The sequence below is a fragment of the Herpailurus yagouaroundi genome, unplaced genomic scaffold (assembly GCF_014898765.1).
Source record: "Herpailurus yagouaroundi ecotype Mexico unplaced genomic scaffold, PumYag 203, whole genome shotgun sequence".
In the NCBI taxonomy this organism is placed as follows: domain Eukaryota; kingdom Metazoa; phylum Chordata; class Mammalia; order Carnivora; family Felidae; genus Herpailurus; species Herpailurus yagouaroundi.
In genome coordinates, this window is record NW_024412434.1 from 5,140,136 (window position 1) to 5,163,631 (window position 23,496).

Sequence of the window (23,496 nt, forward strand, 5' to 3'; positions counted from 1 at the left end):
AATCCTATCCATACAAACCAATTGCTCCCAGTCAGCTTCTTTGTGTCCCCATCTTAAATATGTACAGTCAAGGATCATCAGACATTTGAGGAAAACCCTTAAAAGGTGAAAGAATAAAAACAAACAGAATTAAAAAAATATATATTATGACAGGGAGGGAGGCAAACTATAAGAGACTCAAATACTGAGAACAAACTGAGGGTTGATGGAGGGTGGGAGAGAGGGGAAAGTGGGTGATGGGCCTTGAGGAGAGCACCTGTTGGCATGAGCACTGGGTGTTGAATGGAAACCAATTTGACAATAAATTATATTTAATTAAAATAAAAATAAATATTATGACGAAGAGTGGCTCTATGAAGGGAGAAGAGAATATCTTAAAGAAATGCCACTAATATTCTCAGGTTTTAAAATAGTAAAAAAGTTTGTCTCCACTAAAAAAGAAATTAAAAACCAAGGGACCATAAAAAAGAAATATTCAGAAAACAAAATATCTTGAAAATAGAAATGAAGGGGCACCTGGGTGGCTCAGTCGGTTAAGGTCATGATCTCACGGTTTGTGGGTTCAAGCCCCATGTTAGGCTCTGTGCTGACAGCTCAGAGCCTGGAGCCTGCTTGGGATTCTGTGTGTCCCTCTCTCTCTGCCCCTCCTCCACTCATGCTCTGTCTCTCAAAAATAAATAAAAATGTTTAAAAAAAAGAAAACAGGGCGCCTGGGTGACCCAGTTGGTTAAACGTCCGACTTCGGCTCAGGTCATGATCTCACAGTCCGTGAGTTCGAGCCCCGCATCGGTCTCTGTGCTGACAGCTCAGAGCCTGGAGCCTGTTTCAGATTCTGTGTCTCCGTCTCTCTCTGTCTCAAAAATAAAGAAATAAATAACATTTTTAAAAAATTAAAAAAGAAAATAGAAAATAGAAGTGAAAAACTCAATAGAAGGGTTAGAAGATGAAGTTGAGGAAACTGCTACCAAAATAGTACCCAAAAATGTTGGAAAATAGGGGGAAAAAAGAAATTAGAAGACTAGAACAAAAGGACCCACATGGGAATAATTAAGCATCCTACAAAGATAGAACAGAGGAAATAATCAATGAAATAATTCAAGAAAGTTTAACGAAAGGTCATCAGTTTCTAATGTACAGCACAATGGGTAAAAATAGACCCACACTAAGGTACATCATTGTGATATCTCAGTACAAAGAAGACCTTAAAAAAACAACAGATTTCATACAAAGGACTGAGAATCTGAATGCATCAACCAACACTAGAAATTACAAGAAAATGTATTACTACTGTCAAAATTCTCAGGGAAAATGATCTCAATTCATATAAAGGAAGTAAAAAGTTTCCAGACACACAAGTTCTCAAAATTTTACTTCTTAGAACCCTTTACTGGGAAACTATTGCTAACCAAAATGAGGGCTTAAACTAAGAAAAGAAGGTGTGGGACATGCAAAAGAAGGGTTCAACAAAAGAAGGGAATCATCAAGGTGACACATAAAGAGCAACCAGTCCAGATTAGGGCCAGTTAGAAAGCTACCAGAGATATGTTTCCAAAATAAAACAGATTAATTGATGTGTTTAAAGATTTGGAGAGGAAATTTATATAACTGAAGAGTAAGGTTAACCAAATGATTGGTACATAGAACCATGAAAGAAGGTAAATTACTGATTCAAAAAGGAACCCTAAGTGAGAAAGGAAAAGTTGCCATAATATTTAACATGGCTCAGCTGCGAGTGGCATATTTCATTGTCACAGTATATAAACACTGATTATTAAATTCATAAACATGAATTATTAAATTCATGATATGACCTTATTTTTTTTTAAATTTTTTTTTTTAACGTTTATTTATTCCTGAGACAGAGAGAGACACAGCATGAACGGGGGAGGGGCAGAGAGAGAGGGAGACACAGAATCGGAAACAGGCTCCAGGCTCTGAGCCATCAGCCCAGAGCCCGACGCGGGGCTCGAACTCGCGGACCGTGAGATCGTGACCTGAGCTGAAGTCGGACGCCCAACCGACTGAGCCACCCAGGCGCCCCCATGATATGACCTTATTGAGAAGAAGAGGGGTTAAGGGTGTGGTGTGTATGTGTGTGTGGGGGTGTGGGGTATGTTTGTGTATGTGGGGTGTGTGTGGGGTGCACTCGTGTGGGGAGTGTGGGGTGGGCAGGAGGGGTGTATTTGTGTGTGGTAGGAGGGGTGTGCGTGTGTGTGTGTGTGTGTGTGTGTAGTAATGAAAAGGGTTCATTCTTCATCTTCCATAGTGATAACTGATGATGCTTACCCATGAATAATCAAGAAGTAGCAGGGATTTGGAGATGAAAAAAATGAAAAAGGCTGCTTCTGGAGAGTGGGAAAGAGGTGAGGTGGGGCAGGGGACCACTTTTTAGTTTTGTTTATTTTGATTGGGGGGGAACCACTGTTTTTGAAACAAGTTTTCTACAGCACGTTTGACTTTTCAGGGCTCAGCTCTGTATTCTGTCATCAACAGCTCTGCTGTGAAGATGGCTTTGGATGCTAGCCCCAGGTTCTTGACCTAACAGACTTTAACTTGTTCATTTGTAGAACAAAGAACTGTCATTTGAAAACCGCAAGGTGACTCTTAGATCTCTTGTTGCTCTATAATTCTTTGATGCCAACTGACCTTTCCTGGAGATATAAATATAGCAACTGGTGCCTGCTTCAGCAGCACATATACTAAAAATTGGAATAATACAGACAAGATGAACATGACCCCTGTGTAAAGATGACATGCAAATTTGAAGCATTCCGTATTTTTTTTTTAATTTTTTTTTTTAATTTTTTTTTTCAACGTTTATTTTTTGGGACAGAGAGAGACAGAGCATGAATGGGGGAGGGGCAGAGAGAGAGGGAGACACAGAATCGGAAACAGGCTCCAGGCTCTGAGCCATCAGCCCAGAGCCTGATGCGGGGCTCAAACTCACGGACCGTGAGATCGTGACCTGGCTGAAGTCGGACGCTTAACCGACTGCGCCACCCAGGCGCCCTGAAGCATTCCGTATTTTTAAGTAAAATGTTTGTCTGAGTTCAAATATATATATAAGATAAATATATATATCTCACATCTGAAGGGTTCATTTTAAATTAAGCCTGTATAATCACTGATGATGTGCAAAAACAAATCCACAAGTTCTCTGAAATGGAAAATTATTGAAATTACTTCTTTATGAAATAAATGTTTCTAAAGTTTGAAAATTTAGAACGGAATTTTTTTAAATTGTGGTAAAATGCACATAAAATAAAATTTACCATTTTAATAATTGTTAAGTGTACAATTCAGTAGTATTGGAAAAGAAGTGCTTTCTTTTTTTTTTTTAATTTTTTTTTTCAACGTTTATTTATTTTTGGGACAGAGAGAGACAGAGCATGAATGGGGGAGGGGCAGAGAGAGAGGGAGACACAGAATCAGAAACAGGCTCCAGGCTCTCAGCCATCAGCCCAGAGCCTGACGCGGGGCTCGAACTCCTGGACCGCGAGATTGTGACCTGGCTGAAGTCGGACGCTCAACCTACTGCGCCACCCAGGCGCCCCAAGAAGTGCTTTCTAAAGAAAAATGTACACGGATATTAGCTCAGGACTAGAATTATTTGTGTCATGATCTATACCAGAATATTTATTTAATGCTCTTCATATTAGTTTAATGAATTAATGTTAACATTACGAACTTTCAAATGTGTCCACTGAAGCTAAGATTAGAACCTATGACAACTATTTAAAATATCCAAGAAATTAATTCATTTTTTTCACCCACTTAGCAGTTGACAGCCATTTGAAATAAAAAATAAAGCAGCGTAACTAAATCTAAGCAATCCCAAATAAATGCTCATTGTTTCTGGAGAGATAGACAAGACATCACCAGTGTGAGCTACAGAAAACACCCACATTAACATCTTGGATATATTATTTTCTCGCTGAATAAAAAGTTAGGCACACAGCTTTTCTATACAATAACTGGAATTGTGCACAGTCCCCCTCCACACTGCTCTGAAAATGAACTTTTGTTTTATGCAGATGTAGGCGAGTTAGAATGAACAAAAGGCACACATTTGAAGGCTGAGAACATTCAACTGAAAAGGAAAAACAGATTTTTCTCTCATTAGACAGGAGACCAGATGCAAATGGTTTACAGATTGTTTTGCAGTGGGCAGGTTAGAGGCAGACCAGAGGTCTTCGAACTGTCCTATCTTTGACAGTGGCTGTCCACCAGCAAGTGTTTTCTAACTGCTCCTGCCAAGGTTCCCAACGTGGCCTATCTGAAAGAAAACACAGGAACAAGCCTGGTCTCCTTTCTGGTCTCCTCTGGCCCAGTATCTGTGTCCAGGACCAACTTCTTCCTATACCCAGTATTGCAATACTTTGCTCATTTTGGGGTCTGAGTAACTTGCTAGAGGATTGAGCTCAACAGAGAGCTGATGGGACTGGAAAACTGCAGCAGACCCTTGAACTTTTATGGGAGAAGAAGCATGTATAATCCTACTCAAGAAGGCTGATGGAAAGATGCTTGGTTACCAGGAATGTGGAGGTCAGATCCCTGAGCCTGGACGCAGAGGCAACTGTGAGCCCTTCCTACCCCATCCTCCACACACGTGCTCCAAAAGTCTAAGTTCACTCTGACATCTGACAATAACTCCACTGAGAACTAGGAAGCCAGAAAAGTGTGCTGTGTCTTTCCTTGGCCACTGCTAGTGGTCATGGTCCAGAATGATCACACCCTCTGCTCCGTCCAATTCAAGCTTTCTTCTCCACATTTCTTGATCTATCCCTTAAACACTGATGTTCCCATTGCTCTTCTGGCAATGCATGGTTTCTGTTACGGGCTTTCATGATTCTAATGCAACCATTATCTATATGTCGATAAATCCAAAATCTGCTTCTCTAACCCTAAGCTCTCCCTTAAATTTCTAACTTATATGTCAACAGCATGCAGCCCATATACACTTGAAGACCTCACAGGCACTAAAAATCCCCCAAGCATTATATGTGTAAATAAACTCCACAATCTCTTAGTTGAAATCCTTGGGGACAAATATTTTATGGAATTTTGAGTTTCACGAATTTAGAAAAGATAATAATACACAGTATATAAATACCACCACCAGTGAGGTCTAGACCAGTCTCTTATAATCAGTTTTTTTCTTCAGCAAAATGTACCACTATTCACATTAAGTGGAATTTACAAAGGCTAAAAGTAGTCTTATGTCAGCAGAGGTTACATTTTGTTATCAAATGAGTTTGCACCAAATTTACTAAAAACTTCAGAGCTTTTCAGATGTTGGAATGGTGAATAAGTGATTCACCCTTATTTGTTCCATATATGATATTAAAGGGCTAATGTCCCTAATATACACAGAGCTCTTAGAAATCAATAAGTAAAACAAAGCTGAAACCTAAAAGGAAACTGGATGAAGGACATAAGTAGACTGTTTAAACACAATATTTTTTAAATGTTTGACCATACTAACTATAAGCTGCAAAGTTATGAAACCTGAAATAGTAAATTATTTTCTGCTTATTAGATAAGCAGAGACAAAAAATAAATAACTCAGCAGGGAACCTGGGTGGCTCAGTCAGTTAAGTGTCCAACTCTTGGTTTCAGCTCAGGTCATGATCTCACAGTTCATGGAATCGAGCTCCACGTCAGGCTCTGCGCTGACAGCATGCAGCCTGCATGGGATTCTCTCCCCCCTTCTCTCTGTCCCTCCCCTGCTCATGCTTTCTCTCTCAAAATAAATAAATAAACATTAAAAAAATAATTTAGCAAAGGTAGAGAAACAGGCACTTACATATACTATTAGTGAGCTTATATTTGTAAAAGCCTTAGAATAGTTGCCTAGCACGTAGAAAGCTTTACATAAGCGCTTATTAAATAAATATTGGTAGACATTTTTATTGGTAAAAACTTTTGGGAAGACAAGTTTTCAATAATTGATATTTATTAAAATTTTAAATGTGTATATGCTGATATCCAGCACCTCCAGTTCTAAGAATTTATTCCACCAAAAGACTCAAACAAATACATTTTACATAGAAAGATGTTCATCAAATCACTGTAATCATGAAATTTGGAAACATCATTTCCCTAGGGGAAGAAGAGAATATCTTCCTGGGGCTCACATTTAGGAGTAGAAAAGCTTTTCCCAGAAGCTTCCCAGTAGACTTTTCTCTTGTCTCATTGGACATTTCTGGAGTCCATGAACATTCCCATACCAATCCACAGCAAAGAGAATGGCATTCCTCCAGGCCAGTGGTTCTCAAACTTTTTTATCTTGGGACCAACCCAGATGCTCAAAAAAATTTATCTCCCCTGGTCGCGCTCTCTCCCAAACAAAAAATTAAAAAGAAAGTAGCAACAATAAACCCATTAAATGTTAATATAAGTTAACATAGTTATATTTTCCAAAGCAAAAGCATTTTTTAAATGTTCATTTTTGAGAGAAAGACAGAGCATGAGAGGGGAGGGGCAGAGAGATAGGGACACACAGAATTGAAGCAGACTCCAGGCTCTGAGCCATGCACAGAGCCCGACACAGAGCCTAGACCCATGAACTGTGAGACTATGACCTGAGCCCAAAATCAAGAGCCAGATGCTTAACCGACTGAGCCAACCAGGCACCCCCAAAGCAAAAGCATTGTTAAAATAAAAATTGTAAGTATTTAAGGTGTACAACAGGATGATTTGACATACATATAAGTGGTGAAATGATTACTACAATCAAGCTAATTAATAAACTTGTCCTCTCATAGTTACCATTTGTGTGTGTGATGAGAGCACCTGAAATCTATTCTCTCAGCAAATTTCCAGTATTCAAGACAATATTATTAACTGCAGTCATCATGCTGTATGTTAGATCTCTAGACTTACTTATCCTACATACCTGCAACCTTGTGCTCTTTGGCCAACATCTCCCCATTTCCCTTACCTCTAGACCCTGGAAACCACCTCTCTACTCTCTGCTTCTATGTATTTGCCTCTTTTAGAGTCAACATACAAATGAGATCATGCAGGAGTTTTTTGTTGTTGTTGTTTGTTTTTGTTTTGTTTTGTTTTTGTTTCTTCTGTGTTTGGATTATTTCACTTGGCATAGTGTCCTCCAAGTTCATACATGTTGTCACAAGTGGCAGGATTTCCTTCTTTTTTAAGGCTGAATAATATTCCATTGTATGTACATATCACCATTTCTTTATCAATTCATCTGTCAACAAACACTGAGGTTGTTTCCATATCTTGGCTTTTGTGAATAATGCTGCATGAACATGGGAGTGCAGGTATCTCTTTGAAATGACAATTTCATTTTGTGTGTGGGGGAGGCCGGGGGTGGGTGGGTTATACCCAGAAGAGGGATTTCTGGACCATATGGTAGTTGCTTTTAGCCATATAGTAAACATATTTGATGAGAACAGTGGCCTTGCTTTCCATCTTTGCAAAGCACCTTAATATTTGGTTTAGTGTAAGACAGCTCGATTCTCATACATGCTTTTGTATTCATTCAATCTGTTGGGATCTATTAGTAGTAGTGTTTTTTTTTAAAATGTATATTTATTTTTGAGAGAGAGAGGGAGACAGGAGAAAGGAGAGAGGGAGACAGAGGATCCGAAGCAAGCTCTGTGCTGACAGCAGAAAGCCTGATGTAGGGCTCCAACTCACAAACTGTGAGATCATGAGATGAACTGAAGTCAGACTCTTAACCGATTGAGTCACCCGACGCCTCAGTAGAAGTATTTTTTAAAAATCCAGGCTCATTCAGGGGCACCTGGGTAACAGCTCAGAGCCTAGAACCTGCCTCAAATTCTGTGTCTCCCTCTGCCCATCCCCCCACTTGCACTCTCTGTCTCTCTCTGTCTCTCTCTCTCTCTCTGTCTCTCTCTCTCTCTCTCTCTCTCTCTCTGTCTTTCTCTCAAAAATAAATAAACATTAAAAATAAATAAATAAGAATCCAGGCTCATTCAGATATGTAGCTGGAAACGGGAGAAACTCACAGACCCTCGAAAAGGATCTCAGAAACCCCAGGGACTCCGGCTGCATTTTAGGAAGCTCTCCCCTGAAGGGAGGCCCACCCCTGTAGGAAGGGGTAGATCGTTAGGGCCTAGGGCTGTTAGGAGAATGGGTGGATATGTAAACTAAGTCACACTGTGTTGGGAAGGAGAGAGGAGAAAATAGATTCTGTCAGGAGAAGAGAGGACAACCAGCCACGCCCCTCTACAAACTTTTCTCCAGAACACATGGAGAACAAGGTTTGGTTGTTTGTTTCTGTTTCCCAATTGTGGTTAAATATGCACAACATGCACTTTTCCATTTTAACCATTTTTAAGCATACAGGCATCAAGTACACTTCCACTGTTGTGCAACTGTCCCCACCACCTATCCACAGAACTCTTCATCTTGCAAAACTGAAACTCTGTCCCCATTAAGCAACCCTCCATTCCCCGTTTCCCCTGGCCCCTGACAGCCACCACTCCACTTTCTGTCTCTAAGAGTTTCATGACTCTGAGTACCTCACATAAGTGGAATCGCACAGCATTTGTCCATTTATACTTAACTTATGTCACTTAGCGTAATGTCTTCCAGGTTCATCCACGCTGTAACATGTGTCAGAATTTCCTTCTTTTTCAAAGCTGAAGAATATTCCATTTATGCACGTATATTTAGTTTATCCATCCTGGTGATGGGCAATTGGGTTATTTCCACCTTTTGGTTATTGTAAATAATGCTATTATGAACATGGGCCTACAAATAGGTGTTCAAGTCCCTGCTTTCAATATTTTGGGGCAGACACCCAGGAGTGGAATTGCTGGATCCTACTGTAATTCTATTTTTAACTTTTTGAGGAACAGTCATACTGTTTTCCATAGTGTCTGTACCATTTTACATTCGCACTGACAGCGCACAAGGGTCTCAATTTCTCCACATTTTCACCAATACTTGTTATATATTTATAAATTCCTAATAAGTATGAGGTGGTCAGAGTAATCTTTTAAAAACATAAACCAGATCATGTCATTTTCCTGGTAAAACCACAGTGCCTTTCAGCTATCTTGTAAAAGTGAAACTCCTTGTTATGAGTGCTGAGAAGGCCTTGTGGATCTGGCCCCATCCTCTTCTCCAACCTCCTCTCCTACACTCTCCCCTTGCTCACTGTCCTCCAGCCCATGAACTTTCTGGTTTATTATTATTATTATTATTATCAATGTTTATTTATTTTTGAGAGACAGAGAGAGGCAGAGCACAAGTGGGGGAGGGGCAGAGAGAGAAGGAGACACAGAATCCGAAGCAGGCTCCAGGCTCTGAGCTGTCAGCACAGAGCCCGACCCCGGGCTCGAACTCTCGGACGATGAGATCATGACCTGAGCCACAGTCAGAAGCTTAACCGACTGAACCGCCCAGACGCCCCCCTTCCTGTTTTTCAAACATGCCAAGGCGTTTCCACCTCTCAGCCTTTGCACAGCCTCTTCCCTCTGCCTGGAAACCCCTAGAAACCCCGACCCTTCCCAAGGCTGGCTCTCTCCCCCTCACTCAGGTCTGAGCTTAAATATAGGTATTTCCTGAGTGCTGCTCCCAATCACTTGTATCAGACATTTCACAAATGTTTCTTAAGCATCTACTATATGACAGGCCCTATTCTAACTGCTGGGGGTATAGGGTGGACAAAACACTAAAATCCCTACCCTTATGAGACTTCTATTCTGGTGACTGTCTACAAGGTGCTAATCACCACTGCAATCGTCTTGTTCATCTTTTCAATGTTTATTTTATTGGCTGGTCATTTTGGCATCATTTATAAAGCAAAAGTTGGAAACAATCCAAATGCCTGACAGTGGGAACTAGTTTAAAAATTTATCATTCATCCTTAATAATATAAAGTCCTACGTCTGTTTTAAAGAATGAGTAGACCTATACGTACTGCCATGAAAAGGCAGCCACAATATACTTACATGGGACACATGGATGTACGCCTTCTGAGTTCCCTCTGCACCAGCCTCCTCTCAGACCCTCAGCTTCCTCTTCACCTCAGCACATGGTTCTACCATCTGGGCCCAACACATGGGCCCAATCCCTGGGCCTGGGAGAGCAAGGCTGTATCCTCTTGCTGCCTCTACATAAACAGGCCAAACACTTGCCCAGAGTTTACCTGCTCCTGCTACTTCTGCCCTTGGATGAGACCACATGGCAGGGCATGGGCTCTGACATCCTAAGTGGCCACACAAGAGGACAGGTGAGGCAACATGGAAATGTGGGGGTTAACACCCCCGGGAGACTTTTGCCTTTACTGAGTATTTCAAAAAGCTTTTCTTCATATGGCTTACATCTCTCCATATTTATCATATTAGAAATTAAAAGTGAAAAAACATTTAACTATTTATTAATTGATTTTAAACATCAGCAAACACTCATTGTATGCAAACATAAATAGCATATTTTATATGAAAACAAAATATATTTTCCAGAACAAAAAAATTAAGACAGAAGAGTGGTATTGCTTTACACTTTAGCAGGTCTCTTACCAGAAAGCTCAATTCTCATATCTGCTTCTGCATTCAATCTGTTGCAGTATCTTACTTTTTTATTATTTAAAAAAAAATTTTTTTAATGCTTTTATTTTGAGACAGAGAGAGACAGAGCATGAGCAGGGGAGGGGCAGCATCCGAGGATGCTAGGAGGACACAGAATCTGAAGCAGGCTCCAGGCTCTGAGCTGTCGGCACAGAGCCCAATGTGGGGCTTGAACCCACAGACTGTGAGATCATGACCTGAGCTGAAGTCAGAAGCTTAACTGAAGTCAGAAGCTTAACAGGTGCCCCTGTTGCAGTATCTCATTTTGGTTTAAGTTCATGAAGATAATCTGGCTGCAGATGTGCAATTGGAAAAAGCAGACATAGCATTTTCAGATAACCGGATATTCTTCTTTGATACTGCACCAAAACTTGACAAGTATTAGTTTCTGAAAGGTTAACTGCAACATGGAATCTGAAACCGCATCAATAAACTCTCTGCACTCCATTATATTAAAACACATTGTTCATTTGTACTTTGGGTGGATATTTCACCCAAGTGTAATACTGATCTTACAGACACCTGAAAGGGTCTTGGGGATTCTCAAAAGTCCATGGACCACACTTTGAGAAGTGATGATTTATTTATTTACTTGTTGATAGTTTGTTCTTCCCAATCCTACCCTCCAGAAAGTCAGCTTCACAGGAGTGGGAACATTGTTCATCTTCAATCCCTTGAACCTAGAACTGTACTCAATAGTCACTAGTTCAATGAATGCACCTCAGTGATTCTTTAAGAGAGGCATCCCATAAAGTTATCTTATCACCTTACAGGGATGGCTCATGGTTCTACATGACTTGAGACTATATTAAATTATTTCCCCAGGATTTAAAAAATTGATGTCATAAAGACAAATTAATTTAAAACTAACTAGCTTTAAAATTCACAAATTTTGCCCTTAAGAAACAGATTGTGACTTTCAATAATAAATATTTATTTCCATAAACATTAAATAAAATACAGTATAATACAATGTCAAGTACCCTTTAAGAAATATGTGGTACAAAATTCTACATATGAGGTCTATCTAACCAATGCTTTATGAAGGAATTCTTCCTTCTTTACAGGAAGTATGCAGAAAGAAGAGTACATGAGATTAGGCTAAAAGAATGTTGTAAGAAAAAGATGAAAACAAAATAAGAAAAAGTTACATGGCATCTTTTAAGAATATTCATAAAAGCTCTGGTATTTCCTGGAAGTTAGAAATGAAGAGTCTCAGGCCCCACCAGACCTACTGTGCAGATGATGTTTTCCAAATATAGCCGTACAATATGTTCCATTCCACATGTTGTGAAGTTGACCCTTCTCCCATCAAGTGACGGGGGCAAAGTCTCTTCCCCTTAAAAATGGGAATACCTTTTGGACTGACTCAACCAATAGATTATGGTAGAAGTGATACTAGGTGACTTCTGAGATTACATCATAAAAATGCCATGCACTTCCACCTTGCTTTCTTGGGCCACTTGGTGAAACCCAGCCACTATGCTGAAGGGAGCCACGCATACACTTGGAAGGGATACATGTGAGTTTCTGGTCAAGAGCCTCATCTAGGGTCTCATTCAACAGACAGCATTAACCACTAGACTGTGTGAGTAAATATTCAGATGATTTCAGTTCCCAGCTGTTAAGTTATCCTCAGTATCCAACTTTCCCATCTAAGCATGTATGGGGACAAGCTTTCCCTACCAGGCCCTGTTCAAATTGCAGGTTTGTGAGCAAAATAAATGAGTAATCACTTAATGGCTGTTTTAAGCCACTAATTTGGGATGATCTGCTGTCCAACAGATAACGAGAACACCCACTGAATCAGTATCTGCATTTTAACACAATCCTTCAATAATTCATATGCACATTTCAAATGTGGGAAGTATTGTGCTTGCTTTGGCAGCACATATACTAAAATGTGGGAAGTATTGATTTTTTAAAAGTTTTTATTTAGACAGAAAGAGAGGGAAAGAGAGAGAGAGAGAGAATGCAATCAAGGGAGGGGCAGAGAGAGAGAGGGAGAGAATCTGAGTTGACAGTCTAGAGCCCAATGTGGAGCTCGAGCCCAGGCACTGTGAGATCATGACCTGAGCTGAAATCAAGAGTTGGCACTCAACCAACTGAGCCACCAGGCACCCCAAGAAGTATTGATTTAAAGTAAAATTGTGTGACATGTAATTCTCCTACTGCCTTTAACGACACTGATTGCAAATTATGAAAACTTCATACTGAGTTAAAATTGTATTTACAGTAATTATTCCCAGAAAGCTAGATGTGCTGTGTTCTCTACGTGTTAAAACTTGTCTAGATCATGGGTCTGACTCACAGTTGGAGGGTATTTTCTCCATGAGAGATGGAGAAAACTGGCTAAGTAATCGAGGCAAGTCAAAAGATTTTAGAAGGCAAGATTCCTGAAATGTTGTAAAGATGAGGACTGAGGATGTGTGACTGTCTAGCAAACTTACTCATGTCAAGCGCAGTAATCATTTTAATAGCAGGTGGCTTAAAACTTTTAAAAACAGATGGTGTCATGCTACCAAAATGAAATGCAGATGAACATATGCAGGTGCTTGCTATTGTTAAAGTATAACAACAAAACTGTAATTCATCGCATTCTCTGGGGGCAGGTTTTAAAAGTGTGTTAGCTAAAGGCCTATGGTTTCCTAAAGCAGTGTAGAGGATAGCTTTCATTCCTACTCATGCATGTGGTTAATATCACCATGGTTAAGTTCTTTGTTCAGTGAAGTTGAACATTTCACTCATAGTGCTCTAAATTCTAAGTCAATCCAAATCACAAAGATCCATGAATAATAATCATCAGCTGTCACATGATGTCAAACAATTGGGTATTTGGGAACATCTAAATTTTTAAATTCGTTTTTCCAGTTTCCAACCAGATATTTGGCATCCTGTGACCACAGCCAGGTCATTTAGCATTTCCTCCTATCCCTATCAAACTCACCTGCGTTTAGAGTATTCCTGCAAAGAATAGCCCTGCAGCTGCTGTTACATTAATGTGCAGCTTGCTTTATTCCTTTTCCAGTTATAAACAATAACTCATTAGTAAGGGTTCTTGGTTGCAAACAACAGAAACACATTCTGGCTAATGTAAGCAGAAAGGATTTATTGGAAGACTAATAGGGGCTCCTGAACACACTAGGGGGAGGAGTTCCAGGCTTGGGAAAGGGCGGGGGTCAAAGAAGTCCCAGCCCCACCCACTTCCGCACCTACAGTGCTACCACCACAGGGAGACTATCCTCCAAAAGATCTAGGGCCTCCTGGGTCAAAGTCCTCCTGGCTTCTGTAAGAGAGAGGTGGATGTGAGATGGGCAAGCTAAAATTTCCCCTTCTGCTGAGATTCCTCACTGAGGAAGAAATACTATTTCCCGTAAGAAAACTGGGATGTTATAAGGAAATAGGATGATGTTGGGCATCCAAAACCCTCTATACATCTGCTATAAATAATGTGTAAGACTTGTTTACATTATGAAATAATGCATGTTCATTGTGGGAATATATAGTATTGGTTTTTTAATGTTTATTTGAGAGAGAAAGTGTGCGTGAGCAGGGGAGGGGCAGAGAGAGAGAGAGAGAGAGAGAGAGAGAGAGAGAGAATCCCAAGCAGGCCCCTCGGGGTCAGCCTAGAGCCCAAAGTGAGGCTCTATTTCATGAACTGTGAGATCATGACCTGAGCTGAAATCAGGAATCAGATGCTCAACCCACTGAGCCACCCAGGCACCCCTATAGTATTTTCTTTCTATATTTTTTTTTCTAAAATTGGAATTATATTGAATGTACTGTTTATAACCAACTTTTTTCTCCCAACACATTGTGATTATTTTCCATGTCATTAAACTATTCATCTGCTTTTCAATTGGTTTTCAGTCGTTGGCATAGTATTTCTTCTCTGTATGTATTTTAATCACTTAGGCAATTTTTACTTTACCTTTTACTATTGTAAATAATGCTGAGCTGAACATACACTTCTTTTTTTTTCTCTTTTGCTTAAGTATGTTGAAGGCTTACCATATATCAGGTAATATGCTAAGGTGCTTCGTGTGCATTTCCTTGTTTACTCCCCACAATGCCCTGTGTGGTAAATCCTATTATTATCACCATTTTCCAGATGAGGAACATGCTGCTTAGAGGCTATAAAGAATGTGCCTAAAATGACACGGACACTGAGGGACACTAATTAATGTGAAGGTCACACAGCCAGCAGAAGCAGAACCAGCCTGCAAAGCTACATATAGCTCAGGCTCTGAACTTAAGTTCCTTCTTATGTAGCAGTTGTTGGATAATCCACAAATAGTTCCTTAGGATAATAAATAAATCAAGAGAAGTGGCATTGAGGGAGTAAAGGCCTTTGATACATATTATGAGCTGCTCTCCTAAGAGCACCAATTTTATACAACCCCAGAAATCAATTAAAGGGCCTATTTTCCCACACTCTCGGGAAGGGCCTAGATGGAATACCTGCTAGGTATTACCTTTATTAGAGAACCTTTGTAAATCTACCTGGTAGGAAAAAAGGTACCTTGGTTTTTACATTTTGCATGTTTTGTATTATATGATAATGCTACCTATGATTTATGATGTTTTACTATGTGTCAGTCAAATGTAAGCCCCAAGAAGCTAAAGATTATGTCTGTTTTGTTTATTGCTGTATCCCCAGCACCTAACAGAGTGCTTGGGACACAGCAGTCACGTGATAAAAATTTTCAGAGTAGAATAAATAAGGGAATGTGCCAGGCATTGAGTTTAGCACTTTATGTGGGTTATCTCAATCTCATAACACTCTATGCTTTAGCTAGCTAGTATTGACACCATTAATACTTTCACTAGTATGTCTGATGCAGTAGGAACTGCCAATGCCTTGCTTTGAACCTCAGGTTCAGCTGTTCTAAAGTAGGACTGCCCATCTCCCTCGGTCTTTCCCCAAATGGATTCCTTGTACAATACATGAGCTATACTTTAGGTCGAATCACCCTGAAATCATTCCAAACTTGGTGAAAATATGCCCATCCACTTTCCATGAAGTAGTAATGGAAACTTAATTTTTTAGGAGTCTTTTGCTTTTTTTATTAGTTAGAAAAGGTCCATTTTTTATTATTTTAAAAAAAATTTTAATGTTTTATTTATATTTGACAGAGAGACAAAGCAGAAGCAGGAAGGGGCAGAGAGAGATGGAGACAGAATCTGAAGCAGGCTCCAGGCTTTGAGCTGTTAGCACAGAGCCTGACATGGGGTTTGAACTCACCAACCATGAGATCATGACCTGAGCTGAAGTTGTTTGCTTAACCGACTGAGCCACCCAGGAGCCCCAGAAAAGGTCCATTTTTTAATTTAGCTTTCTGATTCTGTGTTTGTGCCTTCAACACTTTCATAATGATTTTCTGCTCCTCGATCAGAAAAGCACTCTTGATCCTGTCCTGGAGACATTTAGCAACCACGGAAGTGCCACAGGCCTGGAGGACATGTTTTTTTTGGTTTTAGACAGTCTCATAAAAACTTCAGATCTCATTGCACAAACCCCTTGAAGTTGGCCTGGGCACATGCCACATGTGGATTTTGTGTACTGTCCCCATTCTTCTTGTTTTAAAGAGAAACAATTCTAATACCAGGGGCTCAGGGCAGCCTAGTTTTGCTAGAGGTTGTATTTGTAAAATCGCCTACAATGGTATGTCAAATGCGGGACCATTTGAATGCCTCTAGATACTATCCCTAAAAGGGAAAAAACAGAAACCTAATTTTATTTATAGAAGTTGGAAAGAACTCTCCATGTCTTAAAAACATTAGCCCTAATCCTCTGTCATCCTTTGTCATATAGTTTGCAAATACCTTCCAATATTTTTATTTGCCTTTTAGTTTTATTTACGGTATTTTTTTTACTTGTAAATATGTTCCCTTTTTTGTAGCAAAATCTATCTGTCTTCCCCTTTATGGTTTCTCTCTTTGCTGTTATGCATAAAAGTCTTTTCTACTTTAAGTAGGCTAATAATCATATATAATAACCATTTCTTGATGGAATTATCTGGATATAGAATAAAAACTCTGGCTTTCCAATGCAAAATCAAGCTGGTGGTGCACAGAATCCCTCTATTTCCACGTAATGGCATGAGATTAGGTTTGAAACTGCTCCAGGGCAATCTAACCCACTCAAGGGCCTGGGATGTCAAAGTTCTCTACTCTGGAAGAGAAGATGGGAGCATCAGTTTTGTTTCCTCTCCAGATCCTACAGACTGGTTATATGCTCTCCAAAGAGCATCTATCATCACAAGCACTACTTCAGTTCCTTGGAATCAATAACTTTGGGTATGTTAAAAAAGAAACATTAGGATTTCCAAAATGGAGCCACTTGTGCTAAACCCCACATCAGCAAGCCAAGAGAGGTTAATACCTAAACTAAGTGCACTTTCAGCCCCTCCTAGGATGTAATCTTAACCAGTCAGTCTGAAATGTCCTAATCAGCACTAGTGAGGTAATCCTAGTGACTTTGACTTTGCTTGAAACAATCCATTCTTTTCCCCCTTCTGCCTATAAAAGCCTTCCATATTGTAGGGCTCCTTGGAGGTCCTTTCTATTTGCTAAATGGGATTCATGAATCATTGAAAAAAGCCAATTAGATCTTCAAACTTACTCAGTTGATTTTTTTAGCACTGTAGGAAATGAGAAGGGATGTTTGTATGTACATGTGTATATTCATACAATTTTCCTTATAAAGCTCAAAGGACTGAATAAGAACAATAAAAATTAAATAGCATTAAAACAGTTCTCTATAATAGTGGAAAGTTAAATAAGGAAGAGGAAAAAAACCTCAACCAAATGTAATGTGTGAAAATGGAATTTTCTATGCACATGAGTGAGAATTGCTTAGGATGAATGAATTTGTACCATACAATGAGTTAACTGGTAACAAACAGTGAATTCCAGGTATTCACTGAATTCCAATGAATTCCAAGTAAAGGGCCCTGCTTCCAGTCCTGTAAGAGAAAACCTGGAGCCTGAAGATGGTGGCCAAGGAAGACCATGACTGAACTCAACTTCCCCCACAGATACCAAATCTATAGCTACAAAAGGGATAATTCCCTCTAAAAGAGAACAGAAACCTAGCTGAACAGCTCTCTCCATAATGAAGGATAAAGGGGCCACACTGAGAAAGGAAGGAGAGGCAGAAATACAATCTCACCAAAAACGTCATTCCCCACACAACATGCAGCAACCCATACACAATAGGGAGGGATCTCACAGGTCTGGAGTCTCTCCCTGAGAAGTGAGAGGTTTATGCCCCATATCAAGCACTCCAACCCTAAGGATCTGCACCAGAGAGATAAGACCCCCAAAACATTGACTCTGAAAATCAAAGAGGCTTATATCCGGGGAAACTGGGGGGCTGTGGGAATCTGAGATATTTCCTATGAGGGGTTCACATGCAGACTTACTCATCCCAGGAACCAGCACAAAGATAGAAATTTGAGAGGTGACTGGATTACATGTGAAAGACACTCATTTGCTAACCTTAAAGCATCTGCCAGAGGGGCCAGGGATGAGTTGAGACATTCTTTGGGGATGGAGGCACCAGCTAGTGCCATTTTTGCACTCTCCCTCTATTTTGCTAGTACAGGCAAATATGTGTGGACACAGCCTCACTAAAGCCACCAACGAGCTGCACGCCCAGCATTCCCACATCTCCCTAAACCTGTGGACATGTATGGCCTTCGGCACACTCATGCAGCTTTCCCCAAGCCTGTGTGTGAGTGCAATCTAAACAGGGGGTGTCTCTTGATGGTCTGGCCCTGGCAGCCTGAGTAACTTGTGTTTCTGAGTCCCAAAAGACTATAACAATTGGAAAGTTAGTTCTGGGCAGGCTATAGCACCCAGGGCACTGCACAGATAGCAAACTGAAATGTACTCTCAGTGTACCTGAGAAAAAGGCCCATCTACTTGTCCTGGAGCTTCAATCAGAGGGATAGCCTTCAACTTTGCCCCACTTTAGAGGTTACAGAGGCACTTTGAGGGAACATAGCAGGGAAACACCATCTTTGAGCCCTTCCTTGGTCTCACCACAGCTTGCTGGTACCTCCTAAAAAGGAATTTATATACCAATCTGAAGCTGATTTTTGCAACATGGTTGATGATGATGATGATGATGATGATGATTATTCTACAGGTCTGTATATATTTGCATACCTAATTTTTATTTTTTAATGTCTTTTTTTAAAATGTTTTTATTTATTTTCAAGGGAGAGAGAGAGAGAGAATGCAAGCGGAGGAGCGCCAGGGGGTGGGCAGAGGGTCCAATGTGGGCTTTGTGCTGACAGCAGAGAGCCCTATGTGGGGCTCAAACTCATGAACTGCGAGATCATGACCTGAGCTGAAGTCAGACACTCAACTGACTGAGCCACCCAGGAGCCCCTGTCTTTTTTTTTTTTTTTTAAAGAGAGTCACTTCAGATCCAAGGACACACACACAAACTGAAAATAAAGGGATGGAAAAAGATATATCATGCAAGAAAGCTGGTGTAGCTACACTTATATCAGAAAAAATAGACCTTAAAACAAAGACTGTAATAAAATACAAGGAAGGGTATTACATAATCATAAAGGAATCAATGTAGCAAGGAAATACAACATTTATAAATATGTGTGTACCCAACATAGGAGCACTAAATATATAGAGCAAATATTAACAGATCTAAAGGGAGAATACACCAATACAATAGTAGAGGACTTTAATACCTCACCTTCATTACTGGGATAGACTACCCAGACATAAATTCAATAAGGAAACATCAACCTTAAAAGACACATTAGACCAGATGGATTTAATACATATATACAGAACATTTTATCCAAAAGCAGCAGAATACACATTCTTCTCAAGTGCATGTGAAATATTCTCTGAAATAGATCATATGTGAGGCCATAAAACAAACCTCAATAAACTTAAGAAGACTGACATTATATCAAATATCTTCCCTGACCACAAGAGTGTGAAACCAGGAATCAATTACAAGAAGAAAACTAAACAAAATCACAAAATGTGGAGATTAAACAACACACCACTGGACAGCCAATGAGTCAATGAAGAAATCAAAGGAGAAATTTAAAAAAAAAAACCTTGAGACAAATGAAAATGGAAATACAACAATCCAAAACCTGTAAGATTTAGCAAAAGCAGTCCTAAGAGGAAAGTTCATAGTGATACAGACATTGCACAGGAAATGAGAAAAATATCAAATAAACAATTTAACCTTACACTCAAAGGAACTAGAAAATGAAGAACAAATGGAGTCCAACATTAGGAGAAGGAAAGACATAATAAAGATATGAGCAGAAATAAATGAAATAGAGACTAAAAAAACAATAGAAAAGATTAATGAAACTAAGAGCTGGTTCTTTGAAAAGATAAACATAACTGACAAACCTTTAGCTAGATTCACCAAGAAAAAAAGAGACAAGTTCAAATAAACACAAGGAGAAATTAAAGAGAAGTAATAGTTGACATCACAGAAATACAAAAGATCATAAGAGACTACTATGCACAATTATATGCCAGCAAACTCAATAACAAAGAAGAAATGGATAAATTTGTAGAAACATACAATATTCCAAGACTGAATAGACGAATTACTAGTACAGAGATTGAATCAGTAATCAAAAACCTCCCAACAAACAGAAGTCCAGGACCAGATGGCTTCACTGGTGAATTCTATCAAACATTCAAAGGAGATTTAATACCTGCCTTTCTCAAACTCTACCAAAAATTGAAGAGGAATGAAGGCTTCCATACTCATTTTATAAGGCCATTTTAATTACCTTGATACCAAAACCAGACAAGGCCACCACTACAAAGAAGTACAGGTCAATATCCCTGATGAGCACAGATGAAAAAAATCTTAACAAAATAGTAGTAAACTTAATCCAATAATACATTAAAAGGATTATACACCATGATCAAGTAGGATTTATTCCAGGGATGCAAGGATTGATCAATATCCACAAATCAATCAACATGGTACATCGCGTTAACAAAATGAAGGATAAAAATCATATGATCATCTCAATAGATACAGAAAAAACATTTGACAAACTTCAACATCCATTTATGATAAAGATTCCCAGCAAAGTGGGTTTATAAGGAATGCACCTCAACATGATAGAGGCCATATATGACAGGCCCACAACTAACATCATAAGCAATGATAAGAAGCTGAAAGCTTTCCAAGACCAAGAATAAGACAAGGGTGCTCACTCTTGTCACGTTTATTCAGACAGTATTGGACATCCTAGTCATAGCAGTTAGGCAAGAGAAAGAAAAAAAAAGGCATCCAAATTGGAAAGAAAGAAGTAAAATTGTCACTATATGCATATTACATAATACTATATGCATAGAAAACCCTAAAGACTCCACCAAAAAAAACCTGTTAGAACTAATAAATGAATTCAATAAAGTTGCAGGAAACAAATAAATATACAAAAATGTGCTGCATTTCGATACACTAATAACAAATTAGCAGAAAGAAATTAAGAAAACAAACCCATTTATAATTGTATCAAAAAGAATTAAATACCTAGGAATAAATTTAACCAAAGAAGTGAAAGACTTGTATACTGAAAACTATTAAGACACTGATGAAAGAAATTGAAGAAGACAAAAATGTAAAGATATTCGACACTTATGGGTTGGAAGAATTAACATTCTTAAAATGTCCATACTACCCAAAGCAATCTATGGATTCCATAAAATCTCTACTAAAATTCCAATAGCATTTTGCTATTGGAACTAGAACTAGAATAATTCTAAAATTTGTATGGAACACAAGTAACCCTGAATAGCCAAAGCAATCTTGAGAAAGAAGAATAAAGCTGAAGGTATCATGCTCCCTGATTTCAAAGTATACCACAAAGCTACAGTAACCAAAACAGTATTGTATTGGCATAAAAACAGACATATAGATCAATAGAACAGAGTAGAAAGCCAGAAAAAACCCACACATATATCATAAGTTAACTTACCATAAAGGAGCCAAGAATATACAGTGGGGATAAGATAATCAAGAAATCATGTTAGGGAAATTGGACAGCCACATGCAAAAGAATGATATGCCATATACAAAGGTTAACTCAAAATGGATCAAAGACTTCAATGTAAGACCTGAAATCATAGAACTCCTAGAAGAAAAAATAGGTAGCAAGCTCTTTGACATTGGTCTTGGTGTTAACTTCTTGGATCTGACCCCATAAGCAAAGACAACAAAAGCAAAAATAAACAATTGGAACTATAAAAAGTGTCAGGAGCACCGGGGTAGCTCAGTCAGTTAAGTGTCCAACTCTTGATCTCAGCTCAGGTCTTGATCTCAGGGTAGTGAGCTCAAGCCCTGCACTGGGCTCTGTGCTGGGCGTTAAACCTACTTAAAACAAAAAAACTAAAAAGAAACTAAAAAGCTCTGTACACCAAAGGAAACCATCAACAAAATGAAAAGGCAAACTACTGAATGGTAGAAAATATTTGCAAATCATACATCTGATAAGTGTTAATATCCAACACATATAAAGAACTCAAACAACTCAATAGCAAAAAAAAAAAATCCAATTTAAAAATGGGATAGGTTTTAACTAGACATTTTTTGAAAGAAGATATACAGATGGCCAGCAAGCACACAGTGATATTCAATATCACTAATCATCAGGGGAATGCAAGTCAAAACCACAAGGAGGTATCACCTCACAACTGTCAGAATGGCTATTATCAAGAAAGCAATAAATAACAAGTGTTGGCAAAGATGTGGAAAAAAGGGAACCCTTGTGCACTGTTGGTGGGAATGTAAATTGGTGCAACCACTATGGAAAACATTTCACATGTTCCTAAAAAAATTAATAACAGAGCTAACATATGATCTACCTATTTCACTTTTATTTATTTATTTATTTTTTCCTCAACGTTTATTTATTTTTGGGACAGAGAGAGACAGAGCATGAACAGGGGAGGGGCAGAGAGAGAGGGAGACACAGAATCGGAAACAGGCTCCAGGCTCTGAGCCATCAGCCCAGAGCCTAATGCGGGGCTCGAACTCACAGACCGCGAGATCGTGACCTGGCTGAAGTCGGACGCTTAACTGACTGCGCCACCCAGGCGCCCCTATTTCACTTTTGAGTATCTGAAGAAAATGAAAACACTAATTTGGAGAGATTTATGCACCCCTAAATTCACTGCAGCATTATTTGCAATAGCCAATGTAAATAATTTCAATGTACATTGATGGGTGAATGGGTAGGGAAGATGTAATATATATATATATATATATATATATATATATATATATATACACATATATATAAACATAATATATATATTATTTTTTAGATGTAGCTAAAAATATTTTTATATTATTTTTAAAAAAAAATTTTTTTTTTCAACGTTTATTTATTTTTGGGACAGAGAGAGACAGAGCATGAACGGGGGAGGGGCAGAGAGAGAGGGAGACACAGAATGGGAAACAGGCTCCAGGCTCTGAGCCATCAGCCCAGAGCCTGATGCGGGGCTCGAACTCACAGACCGCGAGATCGTGACCTGGCTGAAGTCGGACGCTTAACCGACTGCGCCACCCAGGCGCCCCTATTATTTTTTATTTATATGTAAGTTTACAAATTATATAAAAATTTATTTATAAATAAATATATTCTGTATATTCTATTATATATATTTATGTATAAATTTATTTACATTTGTACATGTTTATGAATATATATTATATACATATAATATATATATGAGTTTTTCATCTATACAATGGATAGTAGTCCAGTGTGTGTGTGTGTGTGTGTGTGTGTGTGTGTGTGTATACACAATGGACTACACGCAATCATAAAAAAGAAGGAAATCTTGTCATTTGCAACAACATGTATGGACCATGAGGGTATTATGTCAACTGAAATAA

The 23,496-nt window shown here is 39.0% G+C and overlaps 1 non-coding gene and 1 pseudogene across 1 annotated transcript; one reads left to right on the forward strand and one right to left on the reverse strand.

Moving 5' to 3' along the window:
- Positions 1 to 2,675: 2,675 nt before the first annotated feature.
- Positions 2,676 to 2,781, forward strand: LOC121014936 (U6 spliceosomal RNA). The gene has a single exon (XR_005783523.1). It is a non-coding gene; the product is annotated as a U6 spliceosomal RNA (small nuclear RNA).
- A 7,223-nt stretch (positions 2,782 to 10,004) lies between these two features.
- LOC121014552 (60S ribosomal protein L34-like) lies at positions 10,005 to 17,043 on the reverse strand (annotated as a pseudogene).
- Between the last annotated feature and the right edge of the window lie 6,453 nt (positions 17,044 to 23,496).